Source organism: Pogonomyrmex barbatus, unplaced genomic scaffold, assembly GCF_055798465.1.
Source record: "Pogonomyrmex barbatus isolate J1 unplaced genomic scaffold, ASM5579846v1 scaffold9, whole genome shotgun sequence".
In the NCBI taxonomy this organism is placed as follows: Eukaryota; Metazoa; Arthropoda; class Insecta; order Hymenoptera; family Formicidae; genus Pogonomyrmex; species Pogonomyrmex barbatus.
In genome coordinates this window covers 540,841-559,530 of record NW_028297193.1, presented here as the reverse complement: position 1 = coordinate 559,530, position 18,690 = coordinate 540,841, and the positions used below count along the sequence as shown (strand labels likewise).

Below are 18,690 nucleotides of genomic sequence, written 5' to 3'. Positions count from 1 at the left end.
TATTATCATTTTATAATTTGCATTCTCCGTTACGCCGAAGAAATCCCGGATAAATCATCCTCGATCATCATATATATATATATACATATATATATATATATATATATATATATATATATATATATATACGATATTCACCCATTCAAGTAAACAGCATAAAGTATCTATTTACAAAGAAATATCTTATAAAATAAAAAAATCTTAAAATTTCTTATATCATTGCATCAGAATTTTTTCCAGGAGATCGTTCCGCGTCACTCCAAAATGCTGATGACCAATTTCCCGAATTGAAATTTTTCTTCTATTTTTCTCAATTAGAATCTTCAAATCTGTTTTGATAGTTTGAATAAACAGATCAATGGTTTTTAATATTATTTAATACGTATAACTCCTATTTAAACAAAATTTTACTCGAATCGAAATTCTACTTGTATTTTTAACCTTAGATTTTAAGATTTATAGAGGATTGTGACTTATTTTATATGAATTAAGCTCCTATTTTATAAAATGCAAAATAAAGAAAGTAAAATTTTTATTTCAAAAGATTCAAAAATGATTCAAGAGATAAGTTTTCAACTTTGATAGAAGTTTGTAATGGAAGCTCTACGTGTTAAATAATATCAAAAGAACATCTGACTGGTTAAAGTATTAAAATAGATATAGAAAGCTTGAGATTGTAGAAAGTAGAATAAAAATTTTTTCAGGATTGAAAATAGTCGAAAACTTCTCCGTTGAATTTCAAAGCAGAAATTCAAAAGTCGAAATAAAATTTAGTCAAAATTAGACAATTCGGATGTTCATACCAATTTCCCCTTTCTCACAAAATTTAACTGCAGCGTAGAAGGATTGCATCGGCAAAACAACGGCGCATAACGTCCACCGGAGCGATATGCAATACAATACTTTTACGCCTGTACATACACACACACACACACACACACACACACACACACACACACACACACACACACACACACACACACACACACACACACACACAAACATACACACTCTGCGAGCTGGACACTTACGTAATCGCAATGATCTCACATCGTGGGTGGAGACTTGTCGTTAAACGCGCGCGCGTCTCGCCTCATTCGCGCTCTACTCGCGCGCGAAATGCAAACGCGAAAAACGCCAAAAGCGTCTACCGTGTCCGAAAAGTGCGTGCCACTGGAAGGTCTTATGTATTTCGGAAAGAGATAGAAAGAGAAAGGGAAAAATATAGAAAGGAGAATATAGAGGAGAAAAAGAAGCTCGGAACTGCGAATAACAGCGCTTTCGAAGAACGGGAGCAGAGTCTGCGAATTATAATGAATAGTCTTCTTCACAATCAAGAGCGCATCCGATTTAATAAAGCTTGAAAGATTGGAAATGCCAGACGCTAGCACAATACCGTATACGAAATGTTCTGTCAACAGAAAAAAAAATCGGTTTCAAATTCTTATGCTTATTACTCGTCATAAGGTCTTCGTTTCGCATTAATAATACGCGATCTCATAAAATCATAATTTAAAATTACGGAAATTATGTGTTTCACTTTCAGTCGTAAATTAAGTGATAATAATTTTAATGCTATTTAGGGCAGATGCTGAAAGGAACCAATTTTTAACTATTTTTCAGCTGTTTCGTTTACAACGCAGAATTGCACCTCTATTGAATGCATTTTTGTTGCTATGCTTATACGACTCCTAAAGAGTCTTTGTCAGAATTAAAAGTCGATAATCATTGGGTTGTGAATCATTTTTTACTCCGCCTTGACTAGTCAATCGAAATCATAGTTTATACATAGAATGAATAAGATGAATAATATTAAAAAATACAATCATTTTGTACATTTGAATTGCGAATGTGCGTTAAAATAATACTTATATTGAAATGGGAAATATATTTATAAATTCAAATATACTATCTTACGAATAATTATGTACATTAATTATATGTATGTTATATATAAGTCATTGACGAATTTGTCAATCTTAATCCTAATCTTAATTTTATCAATGTGAAATGATTATTAAACGTCAAATTTTTTTTATTGCGATTATTATACGAAGATAAATTTTTCCTCTGTATTAAATTACTACAAGAGATATCGCAAACGATTTACTTTTGTGCTATACATCAATCCTCTCGACAATTTCTCCCGTAAATTTACATTTCTCTTTCGGTCGGCCGTAAAAATTTGTCGCGATTGCGAAAGATGAGATGTGACCGTTATCGAAAATAAACGAAATAAAATTCTTTATCTGGGTCGTCCGTTTCGCGGCGGCGACGTAACAAGCTCCGGGGATGATTAGCGTGTCACAAGAGCGAGACGACGATTGCGAGATCGTTTAAGAGTAACAATGGCGAAGGTGAAATTACGTTGGCAGTTAGATGTACAGAAGAGCACCGAGCTGCAGCGTAAGCGGGCACGTAAGCAAGAAAGTCCGCCTCCGCGAACGTGGTCGCGCGGATGTGCGGGTGAAAACGCGCGAGGAAGTCGAAGAAACCGAGAAGATTACACCGAACGAGTCAGAAACGAGTCGTTTTTGTTTCATAATAATTCGAGCGCACGGATTTGTTTCACAAAAACGCGCAACGACGCGAACGAAAATCTCTCTCTCTCTCTCTCACGCGGCGGACTCGAAAGTGAAATGCTCGATCGAATAGATTCGCTAATGCATTTAGTTTTAACAACTACCGACGCTGTTGCAACAACGTACCGACAGTAACAGTGGAATTTAAATCGCATTTACAGCTAAAATCGAATTAGAATTGTAGGTCTGTTACACAACGCTTTCTTTCTATTCGTATGGCAATTTTGCCAAAATACTTTTAATTTATAATGCCCCGACATTATCGCAGAGCGGGTATTGGTATATTAGTGTACAAATTGTAGGATTGCGGTTTTTGCTCGTTGCTTAATTGAAACACTGATTGCAACTAGAACGTATTATTACAAAGCGGAAACGTGGTTACACTAAAAGCAAAAGCTCATGCAGATAAGCGGGGAGTATTAAAATGCTAATTATTCCGATTGTTCGTATCTTCATTAACATTGATCTATATACATATGATATTTGATTCAAGCAACAAAAATATTCTTTGTATCAAGGTTTGTCCAAGGTTTTTAGCGATGCTAAACTAGCGATTTGCTGCTCTTTTATTATCTACGCAGATTAACGTCTTAAATAATAAAACGATATTATAAGAAAGCATCGACTTCGATGCCAATCTTTCGTCTTATTATGCTAAATAATAAAATATATTTATTAATGTAAAATAAAAATAATAATGCGAAATAAAATCAATGAAAAAAGGAAAACTAAAAAATTACACGTTAACATGATTTTTTTGTATCATATGAACGCTTACGCAGTTCGCATGTATTTTTAGAGAAGGTAAACGTATGTATCTTATACATATTTCCGCTGGCTAGGTATTTATATATTTGTAACGAAACATGTAGCGAAAATGAAATAAACGTCGAAACGCATATCAGTCAGGAATGTATGCCGTATTAGCTGGCGGCACAGCCGCGTGAACTCTTCCTCCCAAATTGGGACACTTTCACTGTCGCATGAAAGGCCCGACCCCTCAACCAGCCGTATTTCATGCGAGATACAATAGGGACGTACAACATCTGAACATCGCGAGTCGTTACAGTGCGAAATTACAGTCCTCCCCGATGCGCATCGCCCTAGTACGTCATACGTTACGAACACAATGTACAGATTCCCGACGGGGATCGTAATGAGAGAAGATAATTTCGAGGATGTGCGGCCTATGTCCCTTCATTACCGAATATTATTTATTAATCTTTCTTTTCTGAATCATGTAAGTGAAACGATGTAAATGGAATCGAGGAGACGGATGTAGTAAGGAGTCAGATGTAGTAATTTCAATCGGGCAAAATGTTCAGAAAAAGAAAATGCGACAGTTTTAAGAGACCCCGTTCTACGTATGCATATGCATTCTACGGGTCTGGCTGAAGCAAGGATAGAGAAGCAAATAAAATTGTGAGATGAGTTAATTGCCGCGTAAAGCAAAGAATAATCTCCATACAAACTCATAATGGGAGCGTTCGCAAAATTATGACTTGCTTGGATGAAAACTCCGGTACTGTGAACTATGGGCCGCGTAACTACGACGTGCGGTTACGAACCGCGCCGAGTAATAGCGTGTTTATTTTCTCAACGGCTAGCGCATCTTTTTTAACATCTCGCAAGCAATCAATGCTCTCTTAAAGGTATACATCAATTCGCTCGCTCGTTACCAGCCTATCCGTGTTGGGACCATTACGCGCGCGCGCGCGCGCGCGCGCGCGCGAGCGCGATGTAGTAATCTTCACAAGTTTTCCGCGCAGAACCGTGCTTCAATACGACTCTTTCAAATCTGAGAAAACATATTACATTAATTTATTTCGTCGTTTGATCTTATCTCGCAGAAACGCTTTCTCGGTTTTTCTCATCTTGTAACGTAAAGAATTATATTTATCAAACGGACGAGAGACATGAAACGAGAGACAATGTAAAATGTCAGCTCGTTATTAATATTCTCATAATTTCTCGCAAATCTCTTAAGGAAAGACGCGCGAAGGAAACGCGCGAGGGAGAGCTAACCCGACGAAACTTTCCACCCGTTAGGTACTCATATCGTATCGACCGCGGAACCCGGCCCCGTACGTACGTTTCTCCTCGCTACCGTTTCTTCAATAATACAATCCTTTTTTTCCGTAACGCGCTGTACGAGTACGTTACACGGAGGCGTGTAACAGGCAGCCGGTAGCCGGGCGAGCCAGCGAGCGAGTCCCGAAGGGGCCTCGAGTATACGAGCGGGGCCCCGCGATAGATGAAAGTGAAAGGAAAGGTAGAAAGGGTTGGCGGAGGTAGGTAGGTAGGTAGGTACTCGCGGGACCGCTGTTACTCGTGCTGTTACTCGCGGTATATGCCCCGAGCCGCCCGCGGGGGCCCGCAAGAGCGCGAGAGATTTACAATCGCCAATCGAGTCCCAGAACGCGGGCCCAGAAACGAGCGGGCGAAATACCAGCCGGGCGGCCGCCGCGCCGCGCCGCGCTGCGCCGCGCCGGTCGTGTACCTGCAGAGGCGACGTACGGTGTACGTACGTAGCCACGTATATATACACACACGTTATATCCGCGGTATATCGCGAATCGCAACGCGAGCTTTCCTGCCGTGCGGTAAGAGCGCACGCGGGACGTGGCGAGGGACGATTGTGTTTTCTCGCAAACCCGCGTGGGCGCGAGCGCTCTCCCGCCATGCGATTCCGCGCTCGACTTTACGATAATTTTCTGTCTTACGACCCGTCGGCCGCGACGCCCAGGCACGGGATCCAGCCGCACGTTCGCCAAGCTGTAAAATTGTGTAATAATTCCGGTGGCGAAATTACGTTAATGTAATATCGCGTCTACGTGGAATGAATATACAGAGACGATCAACGCCGCCCGCCGCGGATTACGATAATCCTTTCATTTTCGGCTTGACGACCGAACAATGGCCGCCGAAAATAACGAGAGTCGAAATTAACGAGAGTCAACCCTACCCTACAATCTCTTGTAAGAAATATATGACTTTTAGATTGCGTAATAATACGTACTTGGTAATACGTACTTTTTTGTGAAAGGAATAAAGATATATGTTAGATTTCGAAATCTAACGTATCTCTCGACAACGTCCAAGGGCCAAAGGCAATATATTAAATAACGATATTTTAGAAAATAAATTTAATTAACTACGGTCTTCTACGTGCGTAGAAGATAACGTGAGTTGTAACGCACAAATCTTTAATATTTCAATTTACAACATTGAGTGTGCATTTAGCAAAGTCTACTTTTTGCGCCAGTACGCAAATAGATATTTCAACGTTATCAATAAAGAATGATTAACACTCGCAATCAACATTTGATACATGTTACGTTACATATTTGTAAAACATGTTTTTGGAAAATAACTAGATTGTAATTCAGATTTTGCTCGTCCTCTACCCTTTCTTTCCTTTCTTCTCCACATTAATTAAAATTGTATAAATTGGTTAGCATAAAAAGAATAAAAATAAATATACTAAAGCAGCTGATAATGGAAAAAAACAATATAAAATCACGACTCTGTGTGTTTTATATAAATATTAATCGTCAAATAAAACTTAAAACTTGGAGCAGATTGCGCATAGAATGGCGCATGATAAACGACTAACTGCTCCGAAACTTCGTAGAGAACGTAGAGAATTTACGAGACTCTCGAGAGCCAAACTTTCAAGGTTGCGACACGTCCAGGCAGAGACGGGTTTATCCGATCACGTAGGGATTGAAATAGGAATGCGTGCGAAACTTTCTTCGCAAATTCTGCGATGAGGAGCGTAAGCGCATTGCGCACGAAGCTCATTTAGAGACGTGATATTTAAGAGAGCACAACGCGAACAACCGTATTTCGTACAATCGACGGAAATTTCATCGGCCGTCGTAATCGTACCTGCCAATTCGGCACGTACGACTCGGCACAGGTGAAAGTATACGCGGCGAACGAAACATTTTCGCCTAACGTCCTAAATCGTTGAAGTCACGCTTTTCGCAAGCCGCCGCGGCTATTTAGCAAACGCGAGGAAACGCGGTGAATTTCGAATCCTTAATCACCGTCCGGCAAATTATTAATAAAGTTCGCAGAGAGTTTGTCAATTGTTTAAACTGGCTAAGCGAATGCTCTGGATTCAAAAATTTTTTTCTTCCACGCAGCCATTAAACCATAACAAAAAGAAAATTATTTTAATGGTGTATCACTTTCGAATGTAGTATAATTTCCAGCTACTCCGAGCTACAATTTCATTTTCCAACTACTATATATGTGTGGATTTTCTTGTAGATTTTTCAAAAATCTATCAACATTCGCGTTGGCGTTGACAAAATTCGGAATAATTTGAAAAGTGAGCCGAATCTTGGCACGATCATAATTCACTATTCTTATGAATGATCGGTGATCATGTTACGTTGATAAATGTCACACGTATAGATTCCACTACGCTCGATATAACAATATAACAATAGCGGACGCTACATGAGCTCGTCCAATTAAATTCCCTTCGAATACAAATGTATAACGATAACTAGCCACGTTCGCTCGCAGTGACCCGCACATCGATTTTCACAGCTAATTTTGCTATTACATGCGACGACCGGTATAATAGACCGGTCATTTCTCTCGTTCCTTTATCAGCGAGTTTCCTACAAAGAGAAGTCTTTGGACCGTCATGAATAATCATCCGGAATTAGCCTCACACTGCAACGAAATGAAGCAAACGATAATGGTATCCTTCTTCAATCTTTCGCATCGTTCGAATCGTTCAAATCGTTCGTCGTTTACTCGCTTCCGAATTGTGTCGGAATCCTACCGATCGACATGGAACGTTTGGAAAAACATTTACGGATAATTACACGCTAGATCCTCTGATGCGCTAAACAAACTCGCGATACCTTTGCTCGCGATTCTACACGCCAGCGGGCATAGATAGAAAGCATTATTTACGTAAATTTATTCGCCACGCGTACGTAAACTCGCAACTTTGTGCTATTTTATGCAAACCGCTGCGCATTACATGTCGTTAGTTCGAATGTACCCCCCCCCCCCCCACCTACCTAGCGAATTCAGATAAAGTATCTATCGTCCTTCGTATCTGCACGTCATAACCGCGCCCGCATTAGGTCGATTGCGCAGACATCCGACCGTCGACATGCTTGTCGGTCGGATGATCAGATTGACTATCTGGTGGAAAATTTCTGAAAGAATTCTAAAAATAAACATCAGATGCTACTTAAATTCTTCCTATACTTTTCGAGAATTACGCAGCATTTTATTTACTTCAACATTATCCGATATCAAATTATCAAACGGAAGGAAGGGCTTACCTAATAATTTACCCATTATTATTGATCTCCAATTATTTTTAACCGATCCAACAATTAGATCCATAGATATTAGTTTTCTCGATCATTCGATACTTTTTCGAAACGAAACTCTGAATGATTTCGTGTATCTGAATAACGAATTACAGTGGGTAAGAGTATTTGTAAATTCTCCTCTTCCAAATACGATAATCAGACTTACGTTATATCGATCTTACAATTAGTAACACACGACTCGGTCGAGGAGGATCAACAAGTGTGGATACGCGAAAACGAAGAACACGTCGTCGCGCTGATCGATTGCGAAGACACGAAAGGATAGAGAGGCGCCGTGACGAGAAATGGAAGAATAGGAACTTCCTCCCTCGCGGCGCGAATCGCACGCGCGGATTCCCACGGTGCGAGATAAGGCACAGGTCGAGAGATAAAGAGAGACCACGAGGAGAGATGTAAAGGGGAAGCGAGGAAAAAAAAAAAAGAAGAAGGAAAAGGACGATGGGAAGAGAAAGGACGGGAGAAGGAGGAGGATGTGAGGAGGGCGGCAAAGAGGGAAGGAGAGCTCGGCGAGGACGATGTGGGAAAAGAGGAAGCTAATCAGAAGCGGAAGTACGCTCTGGCGAGGCTCGAGGCCTTGAGAAGGCATAGTCGGCCGCGTGGCTTTTAGCTCTCTTAATTGCAACTTCATTTAACGCGCCGTTTCGGCCAATCCCGATCTCGCATGCCGAGAATAGCGCGTCTTAATAAGCGTCTTATCGCATACGCGAAGAAGAAACGCCTGAGAAGGGAACGGACGAACCGTGGAAGGTGGAAAAGTATGAAACGAAAATATGAAATACACAAAGAAAAGTGCATTGTCTTCCTCCGAGACGGATTCGCAGTCGACGTGATTCATGGTGCAAATTGGATATCGTTGTTTTTTTTTTCTTTCTTTCTTTCTTTCTTTCTTTAACATTAACGCGAAAATATATTTCTTGAGCGTAACATTTTATTTCCGCAAATTTGAAAAAAATGTTGCTTTTTACCGTCCTTACATTACATTCGCACGTCTAAAACGTATATGTCTTTACGTATGGTTTTAACACGAGATTTAATTGTGATTTGTTGATTATTCTACAAGATTTAATTGTAATTGAAATTATCTGAAAAAAAATGTTGCACGCGCGAGTGTTATGACATGTTTGTTTTGGAAATGCGGAAAATGATACCGAGATCGATAAAGGTTTTACGAATATTCAATTAACACTTGGTATGTCGTTTATTTGAATTGCAGTTATCTCGCGATATCCACGTTAATGACATCAAGCAGCGATAATAGAATTCTCAATAGAGTCATTGATAAACACACGATAAATCCACGTGCACGTTCCTCCGTTTATTCGCGTAACCTAATCATTTCGAGAAACTATTTTCCTTGAAAATGAAATAGAAACTTTATTGACAATTAAAATCGCATTCAATCCGCCAGGTTGTCCGTGTCATTAGCAGAAATAACTTTAAGTCATTTAAACGCAAATGTGTCCGATGTGATTCACTACGTGGTTCATTCTATTTTACTCCGTATTGATTGATTGATATCAGTGCGATATCAGATGCGTTCTACATCGAATCCGATAACAAAATCGTTTATTATCTCATTAATTAATTGCATCGGTCTCATAACCCACTTCTATCTTGCTACCGACTACTCAATTGAAAATATTCTCGAGAAGTGTCGAGCAAAATGATTCAGCGAAGCGGCTCTGTGAGATGGTACAAAAAAAAACAGGGACGATTAACACGATACTTGAAAATACAAATTATTGTTTTTTATAATTATTAAAAAAAGAGAGAATTTTTTAATTGGATATTACTACTTGTAAGATACAAGAACATATCTCTTATCGAGACGTTACATGCAACATTTGACGTTTCGTTTTTCCTCTTTCAATTAGCAGTTGTACAGACGCAAATAAGTATTCATAATTATTCATAATTGCCTGGTACAAAGATATTTTTTTCGTTCGTTTCTTTCTCATGGCCGCGCAACGTGGTACGTTGCACGTAGAATTGGACATCTCCAAAGCAAAGCGGCTTTGGCAAATTTAAGGAGAGTGACGAGACTGAATGTATTCGGAGGTACAAATAAATGATCGTCAAATCGTTTGCGACCGCACGTTAAATGATTTGGCCATAAATCTCCGTAGTGAATTAGGCTTCTGATGCATAGTTTAGCCAAATCACACGGTTGACATAGTCAAATTTATTCACGTAAATGTATAGTGCGAATGACTCCGTAGCAAGCTATCGCTAATCAACGTGAAGAAACGCATTTGCGATTAACATTAAAACATCTTTAAACATTAAGGATTATCAGCTGCAACATCGGTTTTACTTGAAAAAGTTAACTTCTTTCGATTTCCTTCGGATTCTTTATGTTTCAGTTAAGAGATAATAATGTTATTTAAAAATCTTCCTTCGCGTCACTTGTTTTACATGAAATAGTATTGGAAGAATAAAGATAAAATAAATTATATAAAGAAAAACAAAGCAAAGAGAGCGTGTAGTCCGACAATAATAATAATAATAATAATAATAATAAAGCCAAAGTAAAAAAAAAAAATATGTGATAAATATTTGAAAACGTATTTCTTTACTCGAATTCTGTCAATAATTTAATTAATTAATTTATCGATAGTAAGTTTCTTTGCGCGATAATATTAGATTATTTGCACAAATTTAACGTGTTAAATTTGACACGTGAAGTGTCCTAAAAGAAAGGGATATATTTGCATCGCTGTCGCTTACCGAATAAACTTTCTCGCGTCGCGATTATTGTCCAGCAATGAGCGACGCGCGCGTGATGTGGCGCGAGCAAAAAGTGGAGGGAACACGGAATTTCGACTGGTTCACCTTTCGCGGCTCGAACAAGTGATTTTTGTGTCGCTGCATTCGCGGCATATACGCGTCGATGCACACTCTATGCAGCTGGTGAACTATGTAAGAAACGCGCCGTGCGAGCTCTCGTCCGCGAGATAATGGCAAGATGAATGCGAAATGGCGAACGCAAAGGCACCTTTCGATACGCGACCTTGACTGGAGATCGCTTTTTCTCTCTGATTCGTCATTCCGCGCCATTGATGACCACACTGGACTCGCGAGAGGAGCGGCTCGTCGTTTCTTTTTTCTTCCTCTTCTTTTTTTTCCTTTTTCTTTCGAAACGGTTACACAACAATCGTCCATATTGCGACCATGGTGCGCCGCTGAACTTGAATTATGATGCTCAGAAGAAGTTTTCCTGCCTTCGTTGTCTTTCACGAGAGAGTTTACAGCCGCCTATTACGAAGTACAGATATTAAGCGCATTTTTTATTCACAGGATACAGGGACGATTTCTCTCGAGTTTCCCGTTTTTCCTGTTTTTATTTATTTATTTTTTTTTTTTTTACTTTCCCGAGCAACTTCAAAATCATCGTAGTAGTCTCGGGACGTCTCGTCAAGTACTTTCAAAATTTCTACACATGCGAACCAAATAAGAGCATCAATGTAATATGTTTATTTATCAAACACATTTTATATATTTAATATTAATATGTAAGTATAAATAAATATGACACGTGCAGTGCGGTGAGCGATGTAATCAAATAATTTCCCCCCCCTTTTTTTTTTTTTTTTTTTTTTTTTTTTTTTTCATTGACTTATAAAAGATGATTATATATATATACTTTGCCAATATTTGATGAAAAAATTCTTCAGTAAAATAAATATATATAAATAAACGATAGGACAAGTGTCGATGAAATAATGAAGATTTCGCACGCGTGCACTGGCTTAACATAGCTACTACTACTTAATGAATGGTTTACGCGATCTCTCAAACGGAAACAGGGACAGGTTTTTTAAGGGACGATAATTATGTTATTTACGTTTCGTGGCTCGGCCGATCATATTTTCCCATTGTCAGCGCGTTTCGCCGCAATCTACCTGTTCTCTGGTCGCACGTTAGGCCTGGCCGTCGTTTTTACTACCAATTACGTCGCCGCATTAATTTGCACCGTCTCTTGCATCCAGTCGCGTGGAATGTCAGTCTGCGACAATTGCCTCATTATTGCTCACAGTTTCACCGTTTCGTTTAGACAGAAAACAACATAAACCTTGGCGACAAGTGAAAGAATTGACAGATTAGGTTGGCAGGTCTGTGTGTGTGTGTCTAAATATATGAATGGAAATGTATGCCTGTTAATATCGAAACCTATCGAAAGAGACTATGTTAAGAATCGTAGCATCATGTTCTCGTACAACTGTAGATATCGCTTGTCGTCACACATCGATACCTTTTCGGTATCTTTTCATTTTATCGTATCGTATCCATAAAACCGACTGCAAACATTTTCCAGCGGTCATGTCAACATTACATCATCGATCATTCGTAACTCCCGCTTGATAGCTCGATGAATTAATATCAAGAGAAAAAAACAATTCATCTGCTTTCCAAATATTGGGTAATAACAGAAAAAAAATCCAATCGAAATTGTTTTAATTCTCCATTGTAGCGTGCTTTATCATTTGTTATATTATTGTTATGTTCTTTATCTCGTTTAATTTATCCCTGTATTATTGGAATATTATGCATCAGTGATTAACAGAATCATCGGTTCGGAATTATTTCATTCACGCGATCAATTTCGGAATTTATCTCTGGATGTGCACGGTGAAACGATATATTTCGAATCGTTTGAATTGCCGAGCGCAATAAAATTAACACGTTCATCGTGACGATTGTCGTTAACTCGATATAACAGGCGTGAAAAACATACTTATAAGTTTTTTATCTACGTTTGTCAATACGATATAAGCTGGTATCTACGATTCCTGTCAATTGTTACAATCAGATTTGGATTATAACAGCCAGTGTAAACATGAAACGTATCATCAGCGCGACGACACATCATGTAACGAACGTGGCAATGAACATTTTAATCATCTTTCAATCGTCTTTTGCAACAGAGTGAACTATCAACTTAGAGAGCGCGATCAAGGCCATCGACGGTGTTGACGTAATTAATCGGCGAGCGACAAATGAGGAGCTAACGTCGCCTCGGTCTCTTCGCCAGGAACAGATCCCCGAGGAGGAAGAACGTTACATAATCGAATCGACGTCACGCCCGCGAGTTACGAGTTACGAGCCGTCCACATTTTTCTCACCTTGCGCTTTTTCTACTACTGCGCTCGCTGTCCGACGTGTGATCGGCGGCGGTATCCAGGGTGAGCGACGGGACGCAATATATATCCCAGGGGACTATCTCGTCGAGTCATGTGAAAAACATCCTCTTTGCGAGCCGGCGATGACGAGCCAAGATCCCGTGACATCGGCGACGTGGACGACGCTGCAGACACGTGACGTACATTGATATTCCGCGGTATGGATCACCACCACTGGGCACGAGAGAAACAGATCAGTAGCAATAACGGCGAACGGGAGAAACGCACGAGGAGCACGCTCGCCGAGCTCGTGGTATACCGGCACTAACGTATCACTTCACACTCGTGGACGCGTTCTTCGCGTGACCGCACATTATTTCTACACTACGAAGATGAACGAAAATCCTGCCGGTCGGAACTCTGATATCTTCGAGGATTTCACCGTTGTTCGCGATCAGCCTCCTTTTTCACGATCTCCTCCTCGTCATCACGTTTCGCCTCGCTGCTCTTCTGTTCGCGCGACGTCACACACGTGGTTTTGCTCGTGTTGCACGCACGCACGCACGCACGCACGCAACGAGTAAATGTGTACGCACACCATGCAACGCGCCTCTTCGATTTAGATCACCTAAACTTGACGTACAGCGAGGAAAATTTCGCCGTGAAGAGAGATTCGTCAATCTGGAACGGGACGATCCTTGACAACGTTCAGGATGACAATGACGACGACGACGACGACGACGACGACGACGACGACGACGACGATGACAACGGCGTGGAGAACTCTTTTTTTCCAACGGGGTCTGCTCCGTTGACTGTCCAGGGTCAACCGGCTGGCTCTGCGCGCGGCACTTTTACCCGTTGGGTACTCTCAAGGACTCGGAGGTGGCTCCTATTCCTTTCTCTTATCCTTTCGCGCGCGCGCCTTTTTTATCCCGCTAACCTTTTTAAACGCACTTTTAATTCCGCTCAGCCGTGTGTCTCTGGCGAACGCCGCCACGGTTTCCCCGGTGGTTCCCCGGGACTCGGCGGCGCGCGTTTACTCTTTTACTCACGGATTATCAAATTTCTCGCGCCTTCTTCACGAAATCAACGTCGTCGGTGCGGCGCGACGCACCGTGACGATCGGCGGGAGAGCGGGAGAACGGAAAGCGAGTGGATCTCGCCACATCCGGATCGTCTTTCAGACTCGTCCTTCGCTACCGCGGTTCTCTCTCTTCTGCTCTCCACCTCTTTCTCCTCGTTCCGAGAGAGAGCGAGCCTTCCCTTCGCTCACTCGTCGACGCCTTCCTCGTCCTCGTCGTTGAACCACACGACGGTCACGAGGACTCCTGTCCTCCGCGCGAGAAATCCGCGTCCTCCTGCGGTTTTCGCGTACACGGTTGTCGTATCGCGGTTTGTTCCTCTCCTCCTCCTTCTCCTCCTCCTTTTCCTCCTCCTCCTTCTCTCCCTCTCCGTCTCGAACTGTCTCTCTCTCTTTCTTCGCTGTCCTTTTCCCTTTCGCGTCTCCCTTTCCGTCTGTCTGTCTCCTTTCTCTTCTGCGTGTTGTAATCCCTTTTGCGAAACTTCTTGCGCCCGGACGAGGCGGCGAGGTAAAAGCGAGCGCGCTGTCGATCGTGAACTGAGGGAGAGAGAGAGAGAGAGACAGGTTAAATTCGCACGCGAATACCGCACGTCGAGTCCTTCCACGGTGGTGCTACCGGGATGCAACTCGATGATAATGACGATGGTAATGAATACGTTGACGATGACGACTGGTGAGGATGATGAAGACCACTCTCTAGCAACTCCGGAAACAGATTACCGGTGGGATACCAGCAATGGTGACCTTGAACACTCGCGTTTCGCGCTGAATGGAGTGAAACGCGCGGGACCGATCACTTTCCATCGTTCGCTCTCGCTGTCGGCGCCGTATTCGCGCTCGCTGTCGAAGCTCGATTTACTCGCGTTTTTGACTTCGATCTATCCCCGAACTTCCATATACGCCGATACACCTCCGAGAACGAGAGTACAAGCGAAACACCACACGCGAATATATTTCGCGAAGCAGCGGACTAGAAAACGTCGTTACGCAATGACCGGACCACCGTTCCTCTTCTCCTCTCTCCTTGTTCTTCCCCTAGCACGCCCTCTTCGGCTTCCTCGGGGCGCGTAAATCCTCCACATTCGCGGCGTTTCTTGTCAAGGGCGCCGGAGAGACGTCCGCGATCATGCGAACCGAACGCATGCACGCATACGCACAAACACACTATTACTGTCTGTCTTTCTCTCTCTCTCTCTCTCTCTCTCTCTCTCTCTCTCTCTCTCTCTCTCTCTCTTCTGTGTTTCTTCAGAAGGAAGAACAAATCACAAAGTCGCCGAAGAAAGACGAGCAGAGAGAGAGAGAGGTAAGAAATATTCGGCTATACTCAGCCTACAAGAGGCAGGATCAGATTTTAGCGCGCGCAGCACGCGCTCCCGCGAGTTGAAGTCGACGGTTTCAACTTTTACTTTCAGCTCTTACACAACACAGCCCGCTCTTGCTGGTACGTAAGCGGCGAGCGTGCAGCGAGTTCTGGTCTCAACTTCGAAACTTCTTCTTTTCTTCTTTTTATTTTTCTTTTTTTTTTTTTCTTGTTTTCCTTTTTTTACCTGTTTCTTTTCTATCTACATTTCTTACTTTCTTTCCTTCTTCTTTTTTTTCTTCTTTTCTTCTCTTTCCTTTAGTTTCTTCGCTTCCTTTGATATCCCTCTCTTTCAACAACTGTCAACACAATCACAGGATTAACAAATTTTCGAAGAGCAAACTAAGTTAGAACTGTTAAATTTTCGGAAATACTTTCTTTAAATTCTTTCTTCTTCCTGTACGTGCATTTGATCAGAAAACACACTTGGTGATTAATGAAAACACGTGACAGTAAGCACGTGTCAGTTCAGCTGGTAGTTTTGTTATCCTTCGAATATGTCACTCGCAAATGTTGATCGTGATAACACAACGATGCGCAATCGTAGAAATTTGCACGTTACAAACGAGATCGTTTCAGGTAACTATAGGAGATCTAATTAAATTGATACACTCCCGCAGGATATCTGGAAGTAGGACACTTGATTACCACGTGTCCTCGCGATGTGAACACGCGGTGAATAACAAGGAGGGTACTTGATGTTGTTAGTTTTCTTCGTGATGGTCCGTACCGCACTCCCGCGCGCACATAAGGTGACACTCTCGATTGGAGTCGACGTATGTTTTTCGCGCGTGTTCAGTATCTCTCTCTCTCTCTCTCTCTCTCTCTCTCTCTCTCTCTCTCTCTCTCTCTCTCTCTCTCTCTCTCTCTCTCTCTCTCTCTCTCTCTCTCTCTCTCTCTCTCTCTCTCTCTCTCTCTCTCTCTCTCTCTCCCTCTGTCTCTCTCTCTCTCTCTCCCTCTCTCTCTCTCTCTCTCTCTTTCTTCACGTCGGAGAACTTCTTTAGGGAGAGAGGGTTCTCTTCCGGTCTCCGCGATGTGTCTCACTGCTCCTCGCTTCGTCGTAACTTTTGCGCAAAGCCGGGGCCCTCTCTCACTCTCTACCTCTCTCTTTCTCTCTCTCACTCTCCTGCTCTCACTCTCCCTCTCGTTCGCGCTCTCTCTTTCTCTGTCTGGTCCTAGGTAAGCGAAGAGAGGTAGAGTCAGACGGTCGGCAGGAGGTGGCGGCGGTGGTGGTGGTTGTCGGCTCGTTGGTAGTGGTAGCACATCAGCGATACTCTTAACGTGTATCGAATGAGTACAACCACGACAGTGACGAGCGACGGTAGTGGTGGTCATGGTGATGGCGATGGTGATAGCAATAGTAGTCGTAATAGTGGCGGGTGGTAGTGGCAAAGGAGAGGCCAGGTGGGTCTCGTGGATTTACGGGGTCCAGAAAGGGTTGAGGGTCCGAAAAGCGCGTTTCTATTTGCCATGAGCTCGCGACGTTATATTCTGCACCGGAGAGGAGGCCTTGCAAGTTCGTGAGTTTATTTGTAAAGGGATCATAGTATTGGTTCCACGTCGAGTAGCACCTTTCCTCTCTCTTTCGCTCATACATTCTTGCTTTATCTCTCCTCTTTTCATCTCTGCCTCTCCCCCTCTCTCTCTCTCTCTCTCTCTCTCTCTTTCTTTCTCTCATTCTGTCTCATTCTGTCTCTTTACGTGTCTGTCTATCTCCCGTTCTCCCTTTCTTGCTCTTTCTCCCCCACCAAGAGCACTCCACCTACCACTACCTTCCTCCACTCTTTCTTTCCCCACTAGTGCTCTCACTATTGCATTACAAATAGCTCTCTTGCCTAGGTCTTATTGGTGAGGTGTCGCTCTTTCTTTCTCTTTCTCTCCCTCTCTCTCTCTCTCTTACTTTGTGTAATATACGAGCGATTACGCATGTGTATAGGTACGCGTTGCACGTCTTCGCTTATACACGCGGTGGTTCACATGTTCCGCCAGTGCACATGCACAAGGCGATAAGAGCACACTCTCCGGTCTCCGTCCATTTTATTGGAGCACGATTCTCCCGTGCTGTCTTCCTGTCTCTCTCTTTCTTTCTCATCCCTATCCTTCTGTCCTGGTTCGCTCTATCTCTCTCTTATGGCCTCGCTCGCTCGCTCATTCTCTCTTCGTCTTTCCCCTTTTTTATCTTTCTCGCCGTACTGCTCTAGCGTAGTACACGAAGACACATAGCAAACCAGCCTCTATACATTGGTTTTTCGTCCTTGTCATTTGGACGCGACAGAATAGAGGCACTCCTTGTCGTCGCAGTGGTATAATACGAGAACGAGTGTTCACGCCCGCGCGCGTTCATAAAATACGTAAGAATGAAACGAGTATCGCAAGGATTAGCATGTAGTCTACTATTAATTTCTTTCTAGTTCTTTCATGCCCTTCGCTATTTCCTTCGATACTTCCATTCTTTCCGCTGTACCCATTCGTGCTCGTTTCTCCCACTTTCATTTCGGTATTTACGATTTTTACTCCCTCTCTTGTTCCCTCTATCTTGTGTGCTATACTTTCAGACGTTTTTTTTTTCTTTTTTTCAGTCCATCAGTAGGTAGGTCCATATCGTGCGTTCGATTTTTACTCCGCCCTCGTTTCTTTTCCTGTTTCTATATACCTTTTTCCTTCCAATTCATTGGTAAAGTGTTGCTCCTCCTACGTCCTGGCTCCACATTTTCTTTCCCTTGTCCATTTTTTTTCTACTTCATTATTATTATGATGCTTTAAACCTCTTTTTAATGTCAGTTCATCGATCTCGATTTACCTTTCCTCTTTTACATTGGCTTGCAATATTGTTGTACTTCTTATTATATTTGCACCTCGTCTTTGTGTTGGTCATCTTCTTGAATCTGTTTTGAAAAAATCTTCGGTGTTAAAGTTACAAAATCTAGCTAAATACTAAAGTTTTTAAAATATATTTCTCATCAAAATTAGATAAAGTTCTCGATATTTCGAATTATTGGAATATATGATAATTGAGTATAAAAGAGTAAAAAAACAAAATTAAAAACGAAACTATCCTATGCTTGAATTGAAGTATACATTCGCGCATTATCTTCAAGCGCTCGTGAAACAACGGACCGTTCATTACTTCAGTTTAGCTTTTCCTTTCTCGCGCCTTTCTCCCGTAACTCTG

The 18,690-nt window shown here is 42.0% G+C and overlaps 1 protein-coding gene across 3 annotated transcripts in view; it reads right to left on the bottom strand.

Moving 5' to 3' along the window:
- The window catches only part of ken (zinc finger and BTB domain-containing ken and barbie protein), a 37,542-nt gene extending 18,861 nt beyond the window's left edge, over positions 1–18,681 (bottom strand). For 2 of the 3 annotated variants that reach the window (XM_011641551.3, XM_011641554.3), the window contains exon 1: positions 13,078–18,681. The gene's annotated coding sequence lies outside the window, so the exon portion shown is untranslated. The remainder of the gene's footprint in view (positions 1–13,077) is intronic. The other variant, XM_089084463.1, reaches the window with a different exon arrangement.
- Positions 18,682–18,690: the final 9 nt, after the last annotated feature.